Source organism: Nesoenas mayeri (assembly GCF_963082525.1).
Source record: "Nesoenas mayeri genome assembly, chromosome: 1".
Classification (NCBI taxonomy): domain Eukaryota; kingdom Metazoa; phylum Chordata; class Aves; order Columbiformes; family Columbidae; genus Nesoenas; species Nesoenas mayeri.
This window is the reverse complement of record NC_137541.1, coordinates 196,673,294-196,693,588: the sequence shown is the minus strand read 5'-3', so window position 1 is coordinate 196,693,588 and position 20,295 is coordinate 196,673,294. Positions and strand designations below refer to the sequence as shown.

Sequence of the window (20,295 nt, the reverse complement as noted above, 5' to 3'; positions counted from 1 at the left end):
AAATGAAAAAATCCTTCCAGCAAAGTCAGAAGTATTGGATAAACAGAAAAAATTGTTACAAATGATGAAATGCAAAATGAAAATACCTAGAACACTGGAGAAGGAGTAAATTACAGATTGGTGTAATAGGCAGACTACATAAAGTTACTCAAATTGTTGAATATAGCCAAAAGGATGAAGAAATGAACTGAACATGTGCTACAATCTTTTAGATATGTTACTTACTCATCTCGTATCTGTTAGCAACTAAATTATTCTTCCCAAATTACTTCTTTGTTAAGTACAATTGGGACTAATGCCTATTTTACTAGACAGAGCAGATCTGAAAAGCAGCTAATGTCTCTAATGTGCCCCATCAGTCTCTAATTTGCTACAGAGAGAGAGACTCTAAACCAAAACTCCAGAATTGAAAAAAAGTATTATTAGTTCAGAGTTATTTTAAAAAGCTGGTTTTTTCTTCTTAAAAAGAGAAATACAGTGGCATTACTAAAACATTAAATACAATCTAAATCATAAAGATTTCCATGGAAAAGGTGCTGAGTGTATTACCTCCTGGAAAGAAAAGAGGGAAAATACTCACTATACCAACTGACATTAACAAAAAGCAAGCTGAAAATGTGAAGGGATGAGCAGGAAAAATGAGACATTTTTAAATTTAGAGCTCCTGAGATGAGAGCACAAGGGAGTCATAAATAGTCTTCTGAAAACAGATGCAAATGAAGTTGCATGTGTGGTAAAATGCAATCAGAATAGGTGCCTTCAGCACAGAAGCACCACTCTGATGGAAATTCTGAAAAACAAAGTCCATGCATGATATCTTCCTTGATTCTGGTAAAGACGTGGTTTCATCCATCAAGTTAATTATTTCTAATTCCTTAGTGTGCCTAGGAAAGAAATTAATTAGACTGTGTTGTAGGAAAATAAGAAATTAGGATTTTAGGCCTATATCAGTGTTATAAGCTGTGCTGCTAAGGCTGAAAGTCTCAGCTTGTATAGCCCTTACCCAGAACCACGAGCGTAGTTCGTGCTTATGCTTGCTTTGTACCTTTAGTTAAGACATTGATAAATGCTATTCTTAGGATCGCTGGTCTCCGTGCTAGACTGATGAACTATAGATAACAAATGAGACAGGCCCTGCGACCCGATGACCTTCCCATGGTACTTGCAGTAGAAGTGAAACCCGCAGACCACTGGACAGTGACATCGTGAATACTTAGAAAATTCCACCGGACAGTGATAAATTTTGCTTAATTGCATAATATCTGTTAGAACCCTATATAATGACTAGCTGTATTGCTGATTGTCACTCTCTGAGGAGGTGATCCAACCCTGCTGTTCCTGCGAATCTTCTACAATAAATACTGCTCAGAGTCACCCACAAGAGTTCGAGTCTCTGCCCAGCGCCTCCGACTACCTTTTTCAGACTGGTACTTTGCTGTGCTATATAATAGTGAAAAAAAGATGATCCTGCCTTAAACAATATAGAGCCCACATGAAGTTTCTTTTTTTTCTCTGTCAAATATGAAGGTTACACTTTTATGTTAAATTCCAGTTGTGGCTTGTTACTCTGTCTGAAATGGATCATGCTCCATGTATTAATTGTCATTCTTTATTTCATCAAAGTAATTCTATTTGAACAAAGAATTAGATACTTCAGTTCCCGCACTTCAGACTTACCCTGGTAATAGCTATAAGCAGAATTGTTTTGTGCCTCTAAGAGACAACTTCACTGTGACAACAACACAGACTCCCCCGAGGAGAAGCTGATAGGGGCTATATCTCAGTGGGTCCCTTCCCATAAAGCCTGGAAGGAGCTGGAATCAGCCCATGGCCTTTGCATCCTCAGCTCAAAGTGAACGCTGAGCTACCTTAATCCATGAGAAAAAAAGTTATGTCTGTTTTCTCCTTTTTCAACCCCATCGAAAGATAAGAGATTGTGAGAAAATTGCAAGATCCAGAAAAGCTAAGCATGGGTTAAGATAATAGTTTTATACTGCATAAATGGTAAATCTAGACTGGGTAAATCTAGGCAAAGCATTCTGAACTAAATCGTCAAAGGGGACAAAAAAAGATGCACATACATGTCTGCCACTCCACATATTCAGTGCCTCACTCTAGGGCAAGAACACAGCATCACACACTACTGCACTGACCAAGATTTCAGATGCTATGTCTGTTTTTAAAGGCGTGCTGTTGCAGATGAACCTGTAAATGCAAAATATAGACACTGTTCCTGCTCTGGATTTCAAAAACATTAGCTACAATTTCATGGTACATCTTGTTTAGTTTTTTATTGCCCCTTCTTTTGACAGATTTGGCGCTAAAGAATGACTCTGGACAGATGTCATTGTTACATCCACTGTTAAAAATGTGTTCTGCCCCTGTCATGTCTGTCCTTGGCTGAAGCGCTTCTCCATGTGTCCTCGCTTCACTCTTGTGCCTCTTGTTCTAACACTGTCCTGCAATGCTGGGGGGAGCATGGGGAATGGGTTGGTCTGATACTTGGTTGTCATTAAGTCTTAAAGAATTCTTTTTAAAAATACAAATCTTGCTGGATTTAATATGATAATATTTTTTTAGATATTGTTAAGAGTTTTTTATTGGAAGGGTTTTATATTGTCCCGGCAGATGGATTTAGTTCGAGGTCTTTGTTGACTGGATCTGAGAACAAACTATAAATGGTTTCAACTGTGAAAATGATATCAGGACTGCTGGCTTGGCCTTATGTCAACACATAGCATGGTTTATCATGTGATGTTGTATTTAGCCAAAAATTTCATACCAAAACAAAGAAAACATTTTGTTCTTATTGGATATCTGAAATGGCCAAACACATAAACTTGCTCAAACCCTGGTAACATATTTATTACTATAGCTTATCTTCTCTGTGAGAGAGTCCATTAATAAACAAATAATACTTGGACAGTCACATCATAACTGAAAAAAACACATAAAAAGTCAAATGTTACAACTTCATTCCACTCATCAAGTTATATGAGAAAAACTTTGTCCTTTCAAAATAATTTTTCTCTGTTTCTTTTTCCCTTCCTATTTACAGCATCAATTAATTTTTTTACTTAAAGAGTCAGCAAACCTTCCAAGATACACAGCACAATGAGGCAGCTTGTGGCAGACCTCTAATATGGATGTAAGAAAGCGAAAATAAAGACATTTCACATTCAAAGCCTCACCTTTCTACTTTGTGGTGCACCAGCAGATCACCAAAACCTCAACAACTCCCCAGCCCAGAGACAGAACAGGGTTCCCTGAGGTGCCCAGGGACCAGAGCTCTTCCCAATTCCATCCCGCTCAGGAGGTGCCAGCATTGCCACTCACGTGTATTGAAAGGATTCAGGACTTTTCATACAAACAATGTTTGGTTGTGTGTTGGTTTAGATTTGAAGACAGAGTCAGAATAGCTCCATGCTACTTTGTACTGTGCAGTGTCTAATATATACTCATATTGATTTACACATAATTCTATGAAGATTTTGAACACTTAATTTCACAAGAAAATCACACTCTAAATTGAATATATATGACACAAGAAACTTGTATTTTTAAAAATAAGAGAGAAAAACATTTAAAATCTCTAATTAAAATTATCCAGTAAAAGCACCAGAGAAATTTGTCAGCCAATAATAATAGCATTACAAACTAGGCTTATTTGTCAGGTAACGATGGAACTTCAAGTGCAATTCTACACTTCAACAGTGCTTCCTCCAAGGCCTACTGTCCTCAACAAAAATCTAAATTACTGGGAGGTAATATCTTCTTTCATCTAAAGAACGTTTTTAATGCAGTGTATCTCAAATTGCTTTTCATGTTCTAAATAGGAAATATATAAGCTTTTATTAAGTAAGATGGATTGAGAGAAAGGAACTGTTTCATTTGACACTGACAAACACTTCAAAGCTAAAATTTTGCCAATGTCTAAGAGGACACAGGTACACTGTACACCTTGTGAACTCCTAAAATCTATGTTTATTTTTAATTTCCCAGTCCTCTTCTTAATACAAGCATATGTAAATAATGATATATATGTTCTCACTGTGCCGTGTGCAGTTTGTCCATGTGCTATCAGAATATCTACAGTAGGTACACTGTGTTGTGATGTACACATTATGATTACGTAAATAGCACACTATAACCAAAGATTACAGATATTATGCTTTTCTAAAAGTAAACATGGCCATATGCCAATATTAGAACAATTAAGATATCATTTTAAAATATTATATTATTCATGCTACTAATAAATTCAAAAGAAAATTCTGAATTTCCAAATATCAACAGTGGTATAATCAAAATATGTACTGATTACTATATTCAGGTGTTCCTATTTACTTAGCAGAAATCTTTAAAGTAGAAAATGAAAACCCTTCAGTGAGAAACGAAAAAGAAAATAAAGCAACCTGGTATTCTTAAAATTAAGTACCTTGCTGGATTATCAAGAGAATTACATTGCATAAGTAAAAAGATATTTCTTCACCTTTTCTTTTTAGACTCCTGTGCAAAGCAGATAAGAAAGGCTACCATATAACTGTTCTTTCTCTCTTAAACAAAATCAAAGATACGAGAAAATAAGACTTTCTGAATTAGGATTTGACTTTAGTTTCACAGTATAGTGCTTCTGTCATTCCAGTAATAGCCTACTTGAAGGCATACATTTTCGTCTGCTTTCACCTTAGCTAAAATTCTGCCTCTTTTATAGTAATTTGCACAAATCCTGGAGAGAGGACTTCTCTTCCCACAAAGATCAGTGCTAATAAAACTTTTGTGCACCAAGCTCTTGTGGAAGTGCAGTGTCAAGTACGAGATTCTGTCTGGCTGTCTCAGCCTCTTGTTTGTCTACATAAGAACTTACTGGCTTCTTAACATCCTTTTAGCTCTTCCCAAATCCCAGTGTTTTACAAAAATACATCTGTAACATACATATTCACAGTAAATGGGTCCCAGTAACTAGGGCACTCAGATAAATGTTTCAAGATGTTTCTGATCCCAGTTTAACACGATCCTTCCCCTCCCACTCTTCCAGGAGAGGTTATTTTAAATCTAGATCAATTTCATGAACAAGAACAGAGAGGTATATTATTAGGTTCTTCTCACAGATCTGCAATACCAGATTCACAATTTTCCTTTACTGATACATTTCTTCAAAGGGAATAAACCTACAAATTAAACTCATTTCTCAGTCTTATTTCTGCTAAAGAGAAGACAGGTTTACTCTAGTCCTTTATAATCTGCTGTGGGATATCAGTCCTGCTCAGCAGAATGCCTTATTTCTGTTCATTTTCTCTAACTCTAGTGGGAAAACACCAGGCAGCCTTTAGGTAGATTACTACCTACAAATACAAATGCTTGAAGAATTACACAGGGAAAAATCTGTTAAGCTTAAACTCCCAAGGCATTTTTTAATGATTCATACAGCACTTAGTTCAAAGAAGCCTCATGCTTTTTAATCTACACAGGGATCAGAAACTCCCTCTTTTTTGTTAATTCCATAACATGTTATCAAATACTGATCATCTGTACAATTTTCACTTCAGCAGACACAATTCACAAACACACGCAGATAACCTAAAAATGTTAATAACTCTTCCGCTTCTTAGAAAATTGAATGTTTTTCCTCTGCATGTAATTCTTACGTTTCCCCAGTCATGTGCAGAAGCTTTGTTTGACCAGCAACCACTAACGCTTGCTGTATAATACACCATAGAAAGTAATTAACAGGGGGAAGCATAAGGCCATCTCTAATCTGGCAGTTGGCTATTTCTGACACAAGTTTGGATATTGCATAGCCAGGTGTGCTGATTTGACTGAAACCTTTCTTTTTGGTAGCTAGCATGGTCGTTATTTGGATTTAGTTTGAGAATAAGAAGGTAACACTACAGGACAGAGTTTAAGCTTTTAATTTTGTTGTCTGGGCACCAAGGCCTCTGAGTGCTCTGCCCACAGGTGTGAGGCAGCGAGGAAGGGGGGCATGGATGGGGCAGAGCTTCACTGACGTCCAGACTGATCAGTAACAATATTCTGTGCCATTAGTGTCATGCTTCATATTTAAGGAGAGTTGGGATCTTCTGGCTATGTTGGATACAGAACCGGAGTGGGAAAGAGACCCGTTCTCGTTCTGCTCTGTTTCAGGGGAGTTCTGTCTGGGACTTTCTTTAGCTCAGCCTTTTGCCATCCCACCATTTGCAGAGGCCCCTGGGCCTTTCTGTCTTTTTCTCTCCCTCTCTGGGATCGGCTGTTCAGGACCAGGTGCTGCTTCCTGGGACTGGCTGCTCGGTGTGCACGGAGTTAGTGAGGAGTTACACTGAGTATCTTTTATTTTACATTCTATTTCCATTTTATATATATTAGTAGTAGTAAGAGTGCATTAGTGTTATTATTTGGGGTTTTTTTAATTAAACTGTGGTTATCTCAATCCACGGGTTTCTCCCCTTTCAATTCTCTCCCCTATTCAGGGCAGCGGGGGAGAATGAGCGAGCATCTATTGTGGTTATATTGCTAGCTCTGGTTAAACCATCACACCAGGAAAAGTGTTACAATAAAGTCTCCTTTCAGAAACGGCCCCTAAGTAGGAAAGTACCCAAGCATCTGCTTGAAGAATGTTCCTGAGTATCTGCTACTCTGAAGACCATTCACAGAGGGGAAAACTTGCAGTGGTGTGTCCATTAATTTGGACGACAAACTGCCACAATTGTTTTAAAATACTAGGGCTAACACAGCTAAAGGTTTGAGGCTTCTCAAGTGGGTTCACCAAGCAAGGATCTGGAGACCCTGAAGAACCACAGCTGTGCTTTCTTCAAGGAGAACCACATTGCACAAGGAAGCCTTGCCCACAGATAGGGGAGGAAGACTCCCCCCACTTCAGACTGCTCATGAAACACAGATAAGCTCAAGGCAGTTCTACATAAAGGGATTAGAAGGCGGTCAAACAAAGAGAGAGCAACATGTCCCAGAAATAGTCTGTTCAAAAACATCCAGTAGTCATTAAGTGATATCAGAAAGAAAGTCTGTCTTGAGAAATTCTTGTGCTTGTGTTCCTTGCATTTCTGCCACATCTTGGCTAAAGGCATTAAACTACAAGCCCACAGGACCTACATCTTACGGGCCTCTTCATTGTAGAGGAAGGTGCCAGGAGAGAACAAAGTGGCTCAGGCATAAATTCTGGCAGTTTCTCTCACAGACAAAATCAGGTAAAATTACTAGGAAAGTAAGAACAGTGGCATTCATTAAAACAAGAAAACAAAGTAACAGAGCGTATGTCATAAATTTAATCATAAATGGCTATATTATATACAAGATCATAGCAAACTGAGCTTAAACTGCAAACTGAACACAAATCTATGCTCAACCATTATATATTAGGATGTTCTTGTATTTTTTCCTACATAGTACCTATCTGCTTAGAATCTGAACAAACCAACACAGAGACTATGTCATGCTACATATGTACATACAGGCATGAACCATAGACCCTTTGGGGTAATGAGTAAGTATAAATAATAAGGGCAAAAATAAAAGGGACCTCAGCTGGAGGACTGTTTGGGCCTCTCCTACATAACATCATGTCCACCTGCATTCACATTAAGGATTTCACCTTCAGATCACAGTTTCAAACTGAAAACCTCATCTCAGAGAATGTTTCCAGCACACAGATTGTCAGAAACTAATTGATCAAATAAGATCCTGGACAATGTCACAAATGATTTAATAGTGTTTCACTGCTGACTTAGAGAAAAGTAATCAGCTATTGGATCCAACACAGGACACAAGCCCACAAACAAACAACACTTTATGCACTTTTAAAAGTTCTTTTGTTAGGAAGAAACATAGTACTCTGGTGGGAAAATGGTGCTAGAGAGCATAATAGACATCTGTAACTCTGGAGAACCAGCGCTGCAGGGCTGCAGCACCAGCAGCAAGGTGGGATGGTTTGGGAAGATATTAGAATATGAAATGCAGTAAGAACAGCCACCCAGTGTGGCAGCTAAAAGTGATGTCTAGGAGAGACAGTAACGCCCTATACCAATTGTCCCCAGCAGGCACAGTGGCAGGGGCACAGAGCAGCATGCCAGCAGGGAGGCAGGCACATGGGAATGGCATCCCTGCCTGTACAAAGGCGGGTTGGCTATTGCATCTGCATGAGCAGCGTGGGGGCTGCAGATCATGGTCTTCTGGGGTGATCATCTGCTTCCGCAGGAACTCCTGCACTCTCAACCCTGTAATTGAAGTAAAAACGTCCAGGACTGTCCTCTGGTGTGGTGACCAACAGGGAAGGAAGGCTGTGGGTCCACATGACTGACTGTCTTCACCCTCCCAAAAAGACTGGTCACAACCAGATTCCCTCTCGGAAACTCTTGACCCTGGGCCAGGTAATGTTTGGGACATTACTGAAGGATACTAACCAGAATCACACCAAGAAGCATCTCACCATTTAAGAGAATAAACAATTGCTTCGCAGAGCCTCCAAAAGTTTCCTGGCAGTGCTCAAGTCACTGGTCCACACACTGTCAATGACAATGTGGTGTGATGTTCACACTCCAGCTGTGGACCCAGGAATGGGGTTGCAGTGGACCAAATGTGGAGAGCAGAAAGCAAGCGAAGAGCCAGGGCACTGGTTTAGAGTCATGGTCTTACAGGAGAGGAAAGCATGAAAATGGGTGGGTGAGAGGGCAGAGTGTCCCTTCAGGTGACAAGACAGACGTGCTGTTCACTTTGCATATGGTCAGCTCATTTACTGATTGATACAGTTCATTTGTAGCACTATTTAAAAACATATATTTACTCTCCATCACAGCCCTTTCTTTTCAGAGAAAGCAGTGTTAGCTGCTTTTTAATACGAAATATGACTGATTTGCCTCAGTGATGCTCAGTTGCAACAGGGTTGGGACCAGCTGAACTGAACAAAAGCATAACAATTTCAACAAGCAACAGCATTGCTGCAAGGCTTGCAGCAGTGGTCCTCACTCATCTGAGATATCGAAGAAGCCTGAGCTCTGAAATGGAGCTGCCAGCTGAGAAACAAGAGCTCACCCAGATCTACAACCTCTCTTCCCCAGCATAATCGGTCTGGAGGCAGCAACACTTCTGTAAGGTCACCAGCTCTTAACCAGCCACTCACGCTCTGGGGGAATTTCAGATAATTTCCATGCCCCGGGCACCCTTGGGAGGTTGCTTTCCTGCCACATAGGCTGTTGACCAGCTGTCAGGGAAAGCTGCAGCGCTGCTCAAACAGCCCCTGCGCCAGTTCATGTCACACCAGCAGAAGGGACGGCTCCTTGCTCACAGTTCAGAGGTGGAGCTCACCCACATTTTCCAGCAAAATACCCACAGGCTATTTTAGAGTTATCAGTGCTCCCACTATGTTTTTGGCCAGTCCTGCCAGTGCGGAGTTCAACACACAGGAGTAATAGGCTAATATGTCCTTCAAAGTTTCACCGAGCAAGACTGTCTCCACACACCTTCTTTCAATACCAAGAGCTTTTGGTGATACAGCATTAAAAAAAAATAAAATAAAATAAACCCAGCACCTCTCTGCAAGATATTGTCGTATCATCATTGCATCTCACACCTCACTCAGGTGTTGCTCCACTTGGCAGAGTGCAGGTTAATTCCTTGTATATTATGATTTTGTAAAATGAAACCTTCATTAAGATAATATTAACAATAATTTTAATAGATCTATTTTGACAAAATATTGGATCTGTCCTGTTTCCTTAAGTCATTTCTTGGTTAAATTCTCCTTGACTTCACACAGAATTTGTATCCTTACCCAGTAATTACCCAGACCAGCATCTGATGACTTGACTGAAAGATCTCCCAGTGAAAGGAGCCCAGAGTTTGGCCTACAAGTAGCCACTTGTAGCTGAAAACAAATCCAGAAATAAACACCTGGGGAGGTGGTCAGTCAGTTCTTTCACCTCATAATTTCGTAGAGCTGTGCTTTGGCATAGGTAGAAAACAAGGTGTTAGTCACTGCTTGTTATTAACCCATTAGTAATTCTGTGGACATTTCCCATAATGAATACTACAGTCTCTACTTCTACAGTGACTATAGAAACAAGTTTTAAAATGTCAATCAAATTAACACATACAAAACCATAAAGCTTATACAATTTTTTAAGCCACGTTTTGTTGAATGGTAAATTAAATTTTTAGTGAAAAAGGCTTTTTTTCATTAAAAAATCATTATTTATGGCTGTCTCTCTTTTAAACTAAAAAAAATACAGCAATACAGTATTGATGAAGTTAATGCCTCCTATTTAGAAATAAAAGTCTGATTCCCTGAACACGTCATATGGACAGCTTCTGTTACCAAGAAGATTTTCATGCTCAGGACATTTGTAGGAGCAGTTACCAAATTTATTTTCTGTATTTAATATCAAATAAGTTTTTATTTTGCTCTCCTTACCAAAATAAGTACCCTTCTCCCAAAGTAATCCTGTTAAAACCAGACCGATAATAACTAGTAAGACAAATCCAATAACCCCTTTTTTATCCTGAGCGAAGGTACCAGGTTTGGGTCCCACAGTATCAGGATGATATACTAAATTTAGAATTGTAACTTAATTTACGCTATCAGTTAGGGGTTGGGAGATCTTGACCACATCTGCTGGCACTTCTTTTTGCTTTTATAGTCTCATGCACACCTCACTACACCAATACTCACAGAATGAATATTGGTTTTTAATTGCTACAGTTGTTCCACAGAATATTCTCCTAAAAAAATATGGAATTTCTAGATAGTGCAAGCAGTCCTGCTAGTCTGGTATATTCATCATATTCAGTGAGCCCCTATATGATTATATGACACTATGGGAAAAAAAAACAGAATCAGAGCAAATAAGCCAGTTATTTTTAAATCCTGTTTACGGATTTGTCAGTGTTATTCCCATGTCCCCAGAACTCTCTGTGGAGTTCCCTATCACTCAAAACAGATCCAAAAGCCTTTCAAGACCCTCTGATGCTGCTGAACATAACTAGGAAACCTCTCAGATGTTTCTGCATTTTTGGCTGACAGAAAATATTCTCTGCTATTTTATCCCCATATTCCCAGGAACAAATGCCAGAAACTGAATGTCCACTAACTGAATTTGAAGCCTTCCTGAGCAAAGAGGAAATAGACTGGATCAGCAGTCTACTGAGATGAGTGAGAAAATTTGACACCCTTTTAATGATTTGTTCCATGCTTCTTTCACATGAAAATTAAACAACACTGCCTGTCTGCACTGCAACTGGCTTTGTTGCTGTAGTCAGTATTTTTATGGCATATTTTTCCTTTAGAATGAAAAACTGAATGCAATTCAATGAAGCTGAAAAATCAAAGTTCTTTCAATATGAAGCATCTCCTTTAATATTTGCCAAGCACTGGTATTTTTCCCCTTGAGTTTCAGTGGAGCTGAAATAAACTTAGCCTCTTCTGTTCTTTTCTTGGTAGCTCTCCTTTATTGGCATAACCGAGCCCTGGGAATAGGGGATCTCTTCATTCCTTTTGCCTGACTTCTGCCAGGTGCAATGTCCATGGAGGCAGAAAGTACTTTCACAGGGGAGTCAACTAAAAGCCTGCACTGCAAAGAACCCTGAGCCACAGCAAGCACAGCTAAGATTAACCCCAGGCTCTGCTAATCCATTCAAACATTCCTTCCACTGGATGCTGTTGAGATAACAAAGCAGAAAGCACCACCAAGGGTTTCACCAAAAACTGCACCAATTCTTTTCTATTTAAGTAAAATATTTGCAAAATAATTAATTTATAATTCACTGGGCATTCCCAATCCAAGTTTTACACTAATACAAGACATCAGACTGTGCTCTATCATATAAGATCAGTTTTAATGTCACTCCTTTCTAAGTGAAGTCATGCAGATAAGGCAAAACTACTTGATGGCTGAAATCATCCAACACACTTTATGGGAAGAATGATTAAAAGATGAATTTAAGTGACAAAGATCCTTGGCATTGGTGGAAGGAGGGGACATAACTGAGTCCCCTGATTCACACCTCATGCGTATTCTGGGGTCCATGTCTCAGCGTCTAAGATACTCCCTTCCCAAACAGAACCAGAAGAGCAGAAGGCATGGAGGTGTTGCAGAAGAGCCGACCCCTATCACACAGAACAAAAAAGAAGTCAGCCTGCCCAGTTTTTCCTTTCTCCCTCAAGCCACTGAGCATTCCTTTGCTTTTGTTCTGTGACTTCCCACTCATGAACTCGTGGGAGCTCATGCACAAAACCCACTCAAACCACAGGGCAACATTCGAGCTTTTCCCATTCTTTCTAAAGCCACCTCAGCCTCTGCAGAGACTCAGCTTGACTATGTGCATTGCCCAGTTGCAAGACCGAGAACAGGAGGGAGAAAGGTAAAGAGTGACATAATGTTTCTGCTTTAATTCAGCCATCCCAAAGAAAATGGCTTTTTTTGACATCACACCTGTTCAGATTAGAAGATTGTGATGCCATGAAAAGCACAGTCACTCAAGAACTCACACAAGCGAATGAGGAAAAGGATAAAAATATATTGTGAATAAGCAATACTTAATTTTAGTCACTAGAAGAGAGAGAGAGAGAAAAAAATGTATTTCTGAAAATCACAGAGTTGTGCTTGAGTATTATCATTATGTACAAATTAATGAAATGTCCAATGATGACATAGTGTAATTTAGAAACTTGTTCAAAAGCTTTCAATCAAACAGAGAAAGATGGACATTTTCATGTGCAGTTTCCTTATCATACAAAATTATACAAATCATGAGGGGAGCGTTCACCGAGGAGTCAAATTATTATAATAGCCACTTGACTCAACAGTTGCTTCGGTTTTCAGCTAATGGAAAAGAGAAAGGAGTATTTTACCTTTAGGTTGTTACACTTTCTCTTCAGTCCTGTCACTGAAAACACTTTAAAAATGACATTTATAGTTATTAAAGTTCTTCAATGCACAACCACTAGTGAAATAAATAACTCTCGTCATGTATTGTTTCTTATAACCCATCATGGTCTTAGAAGCAGTCAAGCCAGCCAATCCAATTCATCTTGAAAACCATCACAGTCCAAACACATTTTGACAAGCAAACGGGTGGTAGATTAGCATTAGCAGAAACAGAAGACAGAATTTGATTCTGAGAGCTCCAGGAGCCTGCAAAACAATGGAAGCTTAGTATCAAAGACTGACTAACTGTGAATAAATCAGCCCTGGGAAAAATTAGAATTCCTAGATCATAAGTGACAGATGTCCCTCATGCTAGAATGACTTTCAGGCCACTTCATTTGAATTTTACTAAGAGAGGAGGAAAAACACAGTTACAGAGCAAAAGCAAAACATTTTAAGATTGTGTGTGGTGGTTTTTAAATAAGTCTGTCAGTGTCAGCACTGCTCATTTCTTTCAGTTGGTCCAGAATAAAGATTAAAAGTAGCAGAGAAAGAATAGACTTTCAATACCATTAAAAAAGGGGGAAAAAAATGAGACAATGTACTTCCTGGACTTTAAAAAGTGTTATTTTTATACAGTTTCCAATGGTAAACAAACACAATGGGAAAGTTCTCTGCTAAAGCAATAGGTAAAAAGGCTTCTTCACCACCTCTGCACGCAATGTCCTCACAGACCTGGCAGAAAGTGGGCACCAACCAAAGAGGTCTCATCTTCACAGTCTCTAGTAAAACAGTGGACCTTACATCCACAGGATACCACAGATGCCAACAGTATGAACTTCCTCTGGTTCAAAAGGTGCCAGAGAAAATTATGGGGGAGTGGTACTGCGGGGGCTATCAGGTGCCACATCCTGGATGCCACCACAAGAGAATGTGCTTTCATCCTGGACAGTTAAAAGCTGGGAGGGTGTATTACAGAAAAGAGCACTGCAGACTAAAACTTTTTCATATATTTTTCCATTAAGCATTTTGTGTTGGTCACTGTGAGAGTCAGCATCAAATCACAGAATTGCTTCCATTAGAGAAGACCCTTAAGATCATTGACTCCAACTGTACTGCACTGGATGAACTTTTGATCTGATCACACGTGGCAAACACACAACTGAGTGACTGAAAGGAAATATTCAACCTAGAGGTAGCACTTCCTCATACCATGGAAGAAGGACTAGATGAATAACTCCATAGTTAAACAAAATAATAGAAACTAATGGGAGAAATTCCTATCAGCTTCCACTGAGTCAGCTTACATTTTAAAAGGAACAGTTGTTTATTACTCAGCATTTTTTAAAATGTGGCCATTTATTACATGTATGTCTATACAGCTCAGAATCTAACTTTCCAGATACAGCATTTTCAATCTTGGCTCTGGACTGGTTTAGTTTTATTTATTTTGCATTTATCTAAATCAGTACACTGGGTCGAATTCTTGCTAGTGCAGACTGCCATAAACTCTCCTTGCCACTGACAACAGATGAGGCGCTGGCTCAGCCAGCCTGCACACTCAGGAGAGCTACAGAAAACTGACACTACCATTTTGCTGGACTTTTCATCATTACAGAGCTGGTGTTTCTTGAAAATTTGAATAATATGAGGTATTCGGAACTTCTTGCAATATAACATTTTCAGAGGACTCTTTTTGTCAAGCCCAAGGTTTCATAATTTTTAAATGCTGTATTCTAATTTACAATTTAAAACGTTTTCCTAATAAAAGTATTTTGTAACTAAAATTATTGAACAAAACATTTTAATACAATAAAAGTAAATTATTCTCCAAAATACAGTTTGATGAACTCCTGGGGAAGTAATTTCATTAAAATGGCATATTCAAAGAGAATACATTCCACCAGGAAAATGTGGCCACCTTCAGTACCGCAGTTTTAGGTGCCAGTTTTATTCTTAGACAAGTTGTCTGAAATTAAAGTGTTCACAGGCCTAACAGTAAGTCAAAGGCCAGCGAGTATCCTTAAAAAAACTGATTCATTTCAAAGGTGGAAAAGAGCTGTTAGTCTGCACAGGAGAGCAGTAGTACAAGGAAAACACAGCTGCACAGTATCTGGCAGAGAACCAAACAATTTCTTTCATGATTCACTTTCAACTTTCTTTCGAACTGGATGCCAAGTCACAGTTTCAGAAAGGGACCCACAAAGCAGTGCTGGCAGGGCAGTTGTCAATCCGTGCACCAAGAGGACTGGCTTTGGATCGAGGCCCTGAGGACACGGTGGGTCCCTGCAAGAGCAGCCCCATCGACTCTTGATCTGCCCAGCACTGGTAGCACAGGAGCAGCCCATGAGGAGGACATTAGCCAGGGTACAAAAACCAGGACAGTCAGTCCTTGTCTACTCGTTCAGACAAAAAGTGAGGCAGCTCCAGCCATCTCACTGTACTGTCAGGGGGCAAGTATTTGCATCATGTCACAGATGTTCTTGTTCCTTTGTATAGTCAGAAGACAACAGTATCGTCTGTCAGGAGCTCCCAGCTGTTGTCTGGTTAAGAAATAGTGGGAGGGCAGCTGCATTTTGTTTTGCAGAAAGGTGGAAAAATCCTATGATCACTTCCAATGAGAAGGTGAAACTTATCCTTGGTGCAGCAACCAAGGGAAAGCTTTACGCAAGGTCTCACCATTAAGGTGAGACGGAAGTTATCAGGCAAAGTCATTGAGGCAGCAAAATCAGTTAATATCCATTGGGAAGTTCTGTGAAATCAAATACCATATACAAAGAGACACAGTAAAAGATTATCTGCCTTAAAAACAGCAGTGACTCACAAAGATGAGGTATTGACTTCTGTTGAAAAAGTATGAAAGTAGAAGTCCTGCAGAAGCTGAGATGGCAGACGGCAATGTTAACACCACACGTCTCAGCAGTGCAGTGCTCATAAGGAAGACACTGAAACAGCCACATCAACACACTCTGCACAGGGGAGAGTCAGGGAGAGATGTGGATACAAACTCCCTATCTGCTTTGTGCAGACACCTGGAGGTGTTGCCAGGGAGGGAGCGGTGATGCTCGGCCGGGAGGACCCAGGACGGAGATGGTCCTCCAGGAAGGTGGCTCCTGCCCCGCTGGATCTCAGTGCACAACCACCAGCTCCCTCGCCTGCCAGCACCTTCACGAATGGGCCTGACAGGGGCTTCACTGAACACCGGAAGACAAGGCAACACCTATTCCTCACAATTTAAATGTCATTAAACTCTAATGGAGTTGTATTAACCATGTGTGTGAGGCTATAAGCAATGAATCACAAATAGTTAATCGTCACAATAAATGTATTTTTGATTGTTGCAATAAATGATTGCTCCCAGAGAGAGAGGTTTGGAATGAGTTTCCTGAGAGAAGTGAAACAGCAAGATTTGTGATCTTGTGACTTAGCGACAATACTCAAAACCGGAAAATCTGATTGCATACAAATGAGGCTCTTTAGATACACACACAAAAAAAAAACCTGAATAAAAATTAGTATGAAATGTGAAAAACAACAGAATGTTTGTAGAAGGAGTAAAGCAGCAGAGCCCTAATACTCTCTTCAGCGTTTAGATAGTACCATACTATAAACAACAAACTGTAATAAGAATTTAGCTGCATGGGAACACTGGAAAACTCAGAGGCCGATTATGTTCAGCTTTTATACATCTAAAGTGCTGTCTGCATACTAGGAAACCTTACCTAAAGACAATCATAATTGTTCATACAGGCAATTTTGAATGTGCAGAGTAATCAAGACAAAAACCCAAAGCATCTGTGTGGATAACTTGATCACTGCAGAAAATAAAACGGAAGGACAGAAGTAGGAAGGGAAGAAAGGATAGAAGTAAACTTGGATTAGTTTGTACAGTTTGGTTCTTATTCTCCACAGACTTAAAAATGTGTTTAGTTGCAAACTTATGATAAGTTCAAGTAAAGCCAGTGAGACTGCTGACCTAATAAACTTACACAGTTGCTTACTATTTTGCAGAATAAATGCCTGCGTTGTCCATACGTGTCCACAGTATAATGGAGACTGAAATATTGGCCAAGCAGACATCAAAACATTAGATTATGACCTAGGAGTATGGATGCTGTTGAAAACTGGGATTAAAGCTATAGAGTCCATGTTCTTCATGTGGGAAGCTCTTTTTCCTGTTTGGTCCCTACAACAGTGGGATCCCGTAAATGCTCAGAGCTTCAAGGGACAGCTGGTGACATAGATAATTAATAAAACTTTGCTGAGATATTACACACCGATGCCTGAGGCTGGACAAAGGTGGACATACATCTTCTCAGGAAGTGCTACCTGCCAGCCAGACCTGTGAGGCCTTAGGTCAGAAATTTAGGATAGTGTTATAAAGCAAAGCCATTTATTTCAGTGATTCAAATCCCAACTGAAGTACACTAATGAACCTCTGCATAAATGGGACAAGCACCCTGAAACTCAAAACAGGTGGGGGTTTTTCAATTTGCTTCTCGATGCTGAGTCAGGGAAAGATCATGATTTGTGACTTACTTTCATCTGAACTCAGAGCTGGTGCCAGGACTAAATTAAAATGGTTTTGTTATTCTATCTTTCCCACTGCAAGCCTGAGAAAAAGATCTAATTTATGTATTGAAATGAAGATAAAAGTTCTTTGAACAGAGGCTGAAGGGTCCTCTGTTCATTGCAAAGCCTTTTAAAACATTTTTTTCTTCCTGAGGAACACTGAGACATCTGAACAGCTTCAAAATTGCAGCAGAGTTATCTGGGTTGCATCACTTAAACTGGCCTTTAAAGTAACCGAGTCTGAAAAGTGTTGAGGTTATTGCAGAGTCTTAATTTTCTAAACAAAAAAGACAGATGCCTATAAGTGGGATGCAATTCCAGTATGAACTGCATAGAGGTGTATGAGAGAAAGAGGTAAAAATCTAAGTCAGTTACTTGTGGCTTTCAAGTGGGGTCATGCTCACATCACTGATCTACCTGCTCAGTGCTCAAACTTCCAAACAAGTGCTGGCAAATTGAAAAGAATTCCAAAATGAGCTACATGAGTGATGTGAGCTCTGGGAAAATACTACAGCAGGCAGTTCCCAAGGCTCAGTCTATTTTTTTTGTCCAGCAGACATTAAGAACTTGAGCACAACATAATAGTATTGCCATGTTGGTCCTCTGAAAATCTATGTAAGTAAGACAACCACAACCTCCGAATCTGTGCAACCTTTCATTTTGGGAAAAAAAAAAATAATATTGAGCATCACATGCTGAGCTTCATTTAACTACTCACAAATGAAACTTTTGGAAAGTTCTTATACAATGGGTGAGTCAGAAGAAAATAACTCATCAGCTAAATGGATGTTTTCAAATTAATTCCCGTGCCTGCAGCACAATATTTACCTCAGGTCCCTTGCACTTCGCCATCACCCTTTTCTCTCTCACTTACACCTTACTGGTCAAGACACAATTTTGCTCTTAACTGCTGGCAGACAAAGGATTTCCATTACTGCCATTCCCTTTTACCTGCTTCTCAAGCAAATTGCTACTACAGTGTTAGTGCTGACACTTGTTCAGGGTCCAGCTCTACACGTGACTTTAAGACAGGGAAGGTCACTCACTCTCCTGAGTGGCAGCTGGGCCCATCACCAATTCGATTCATTACCCACCTGTAATGACACACGGTACAAGACACAGCAACGAAGCAAGGATAAACCAGTGCTGCACAGCTTGACGGTACAGAACAAGCTTTTGAAATCAGAGTTTCTTCCCCAAGTGGCTGTTAAAACCTGCCTCCAGCAAGCTCCACTCCCTGTCACTTATTCTTTGGGCAAGCCACAGGCACATGAAACTTGCCCAGGTTGAGTGTTTTGCTTGTTTGTTTAACTTGTAATTAGATAGGAAAAAAAAGTTTAAAAAGGCCCCTCCTTCCTGAAACTGTCTTCCTCTCCAGAGTGATTTACAGCAGATTCATGAAGAGCAGATGGTCGAAGGGCTGTGACTCTGTCCCAGGGCAGGAGAAGCTGCCCGAGAGGGATGGGCTGGCCCCAAGGGAGGGAGGAGCAGGGCACAAGTCTCTTGGAAAGGAGAAATGACTGTGCTGAAAGGTAGCTCAGAGCCAACACCTCCAAACTTTTCACACAACATTTCCTTTTCATAATTAAAGATTAGGGTAACTTTAGAGGATGGATTCTGAAAAATAAACTCCCTTTGGGTTTTAAATAGGTTGAATTACATCAGTTCTCACTTGTTTGCCTCTCTTGGGGTTGTTTCCAGGGGAGAACGCAGGGTAAACATGTTTATTGGTGCCAAAGAGGAACGCCAAAGAGGAGCTGGCAACATTGCTGCTGTCAGAATTGGCTATAATTTGAAAAGAACCCAGAACTAGATACTCAGTTACCATGGGACTCTTTCTGAAACTCTGGCCCAGTGTAGGTAAGCAAAACAGAGGTGGAGTTTCTCAAGTTATATCCAGACCACCTGAACTGTACAGGTGGCACCCATAGGCAGAGCTTAGGTGTCTAAGAGTCCAGTGTGATTGAGATTGACTGTTCTTGGGTGCTGTCTCTTAAAAACCCTGAAAATCAATAATTCCTTCACTTAGGGCAGTAGTATTTCCAAGGCACCCACACACAGGCTTGCAATGTAAGCACTAAGTACAAGTACTTTGGTGCATAAAGCTGGAACCCAACTTCACACCAAAAATATTTCCCATAATTCAAAGATATGCAATGAAACAAACTTAATCCAACCTTTGGAGAGGTCCACTCTGGAAGACACGTTCTCACCTTACTCACGTAGGATGCACTGAACTCAAGATAGGGCTCACTAGTTAAGATAGCTCTCTTCTAAAACATTGAGGAAAAAGGCAGCGTAGGAGGACAAGTGTCTATTTAAATTACTGGAAAGCATAAGTGATACTTGATAGCTCTTACAACTCTGGTTCCCTTGAGCGCAGGGTAAGAGATAAGAAGAAATACAGAGGAAAGCAATGTTTCAAAATACGGAAGCAGGATAAAATAAAGTGGCAGTGTGAGCCCTGCAGTGAGAGTCTTTCAGAAAACATACTGAAAGCTATTCCCTAGTAAATGGCTTAATAACTATTATCCTCATCATAATATATCTAGAGTGAAATTAAGGATTAGATATGGGCATTTTGTAAAATTCCTCACCCTTTTGATTCAAACTGCACTATTCAACTCCACAATACAGTATTTTCTGAATGGCGATGTCATGATTTGCTACAGCATCACAGGCAAAGCTTACAAATAATTTAGGAAAATATCCATTTGGCTGGGGAATACCACCTAGCCCCTGTTTTCAAGGCATACGTGAGTTTTCCCAGAGTATGCAGGACTTGTGCTGCTTCTCTCTGGATAAATAATCCTCTCCCATCACACACATACACACACATCCTCTTCCAAAT

General features: G+C 39.9%; 1 protein-coding gene across 1 annotated transcript in view; it reads right to left on the bottom strand.

Moving 5' to 3' along the window:
• GUCY1A2 (guanylate cyclase 1 soluble subunit alpha 2) overlaps positions 1-20,295 on the bottom strand; it is a gene marked incomplete at both ends in the record, with an annotated part of 148,032 nt that overhangs the window by 95,682 nt on the left and 32,055 nt on the right. The window lies entirely within an intron of this gene.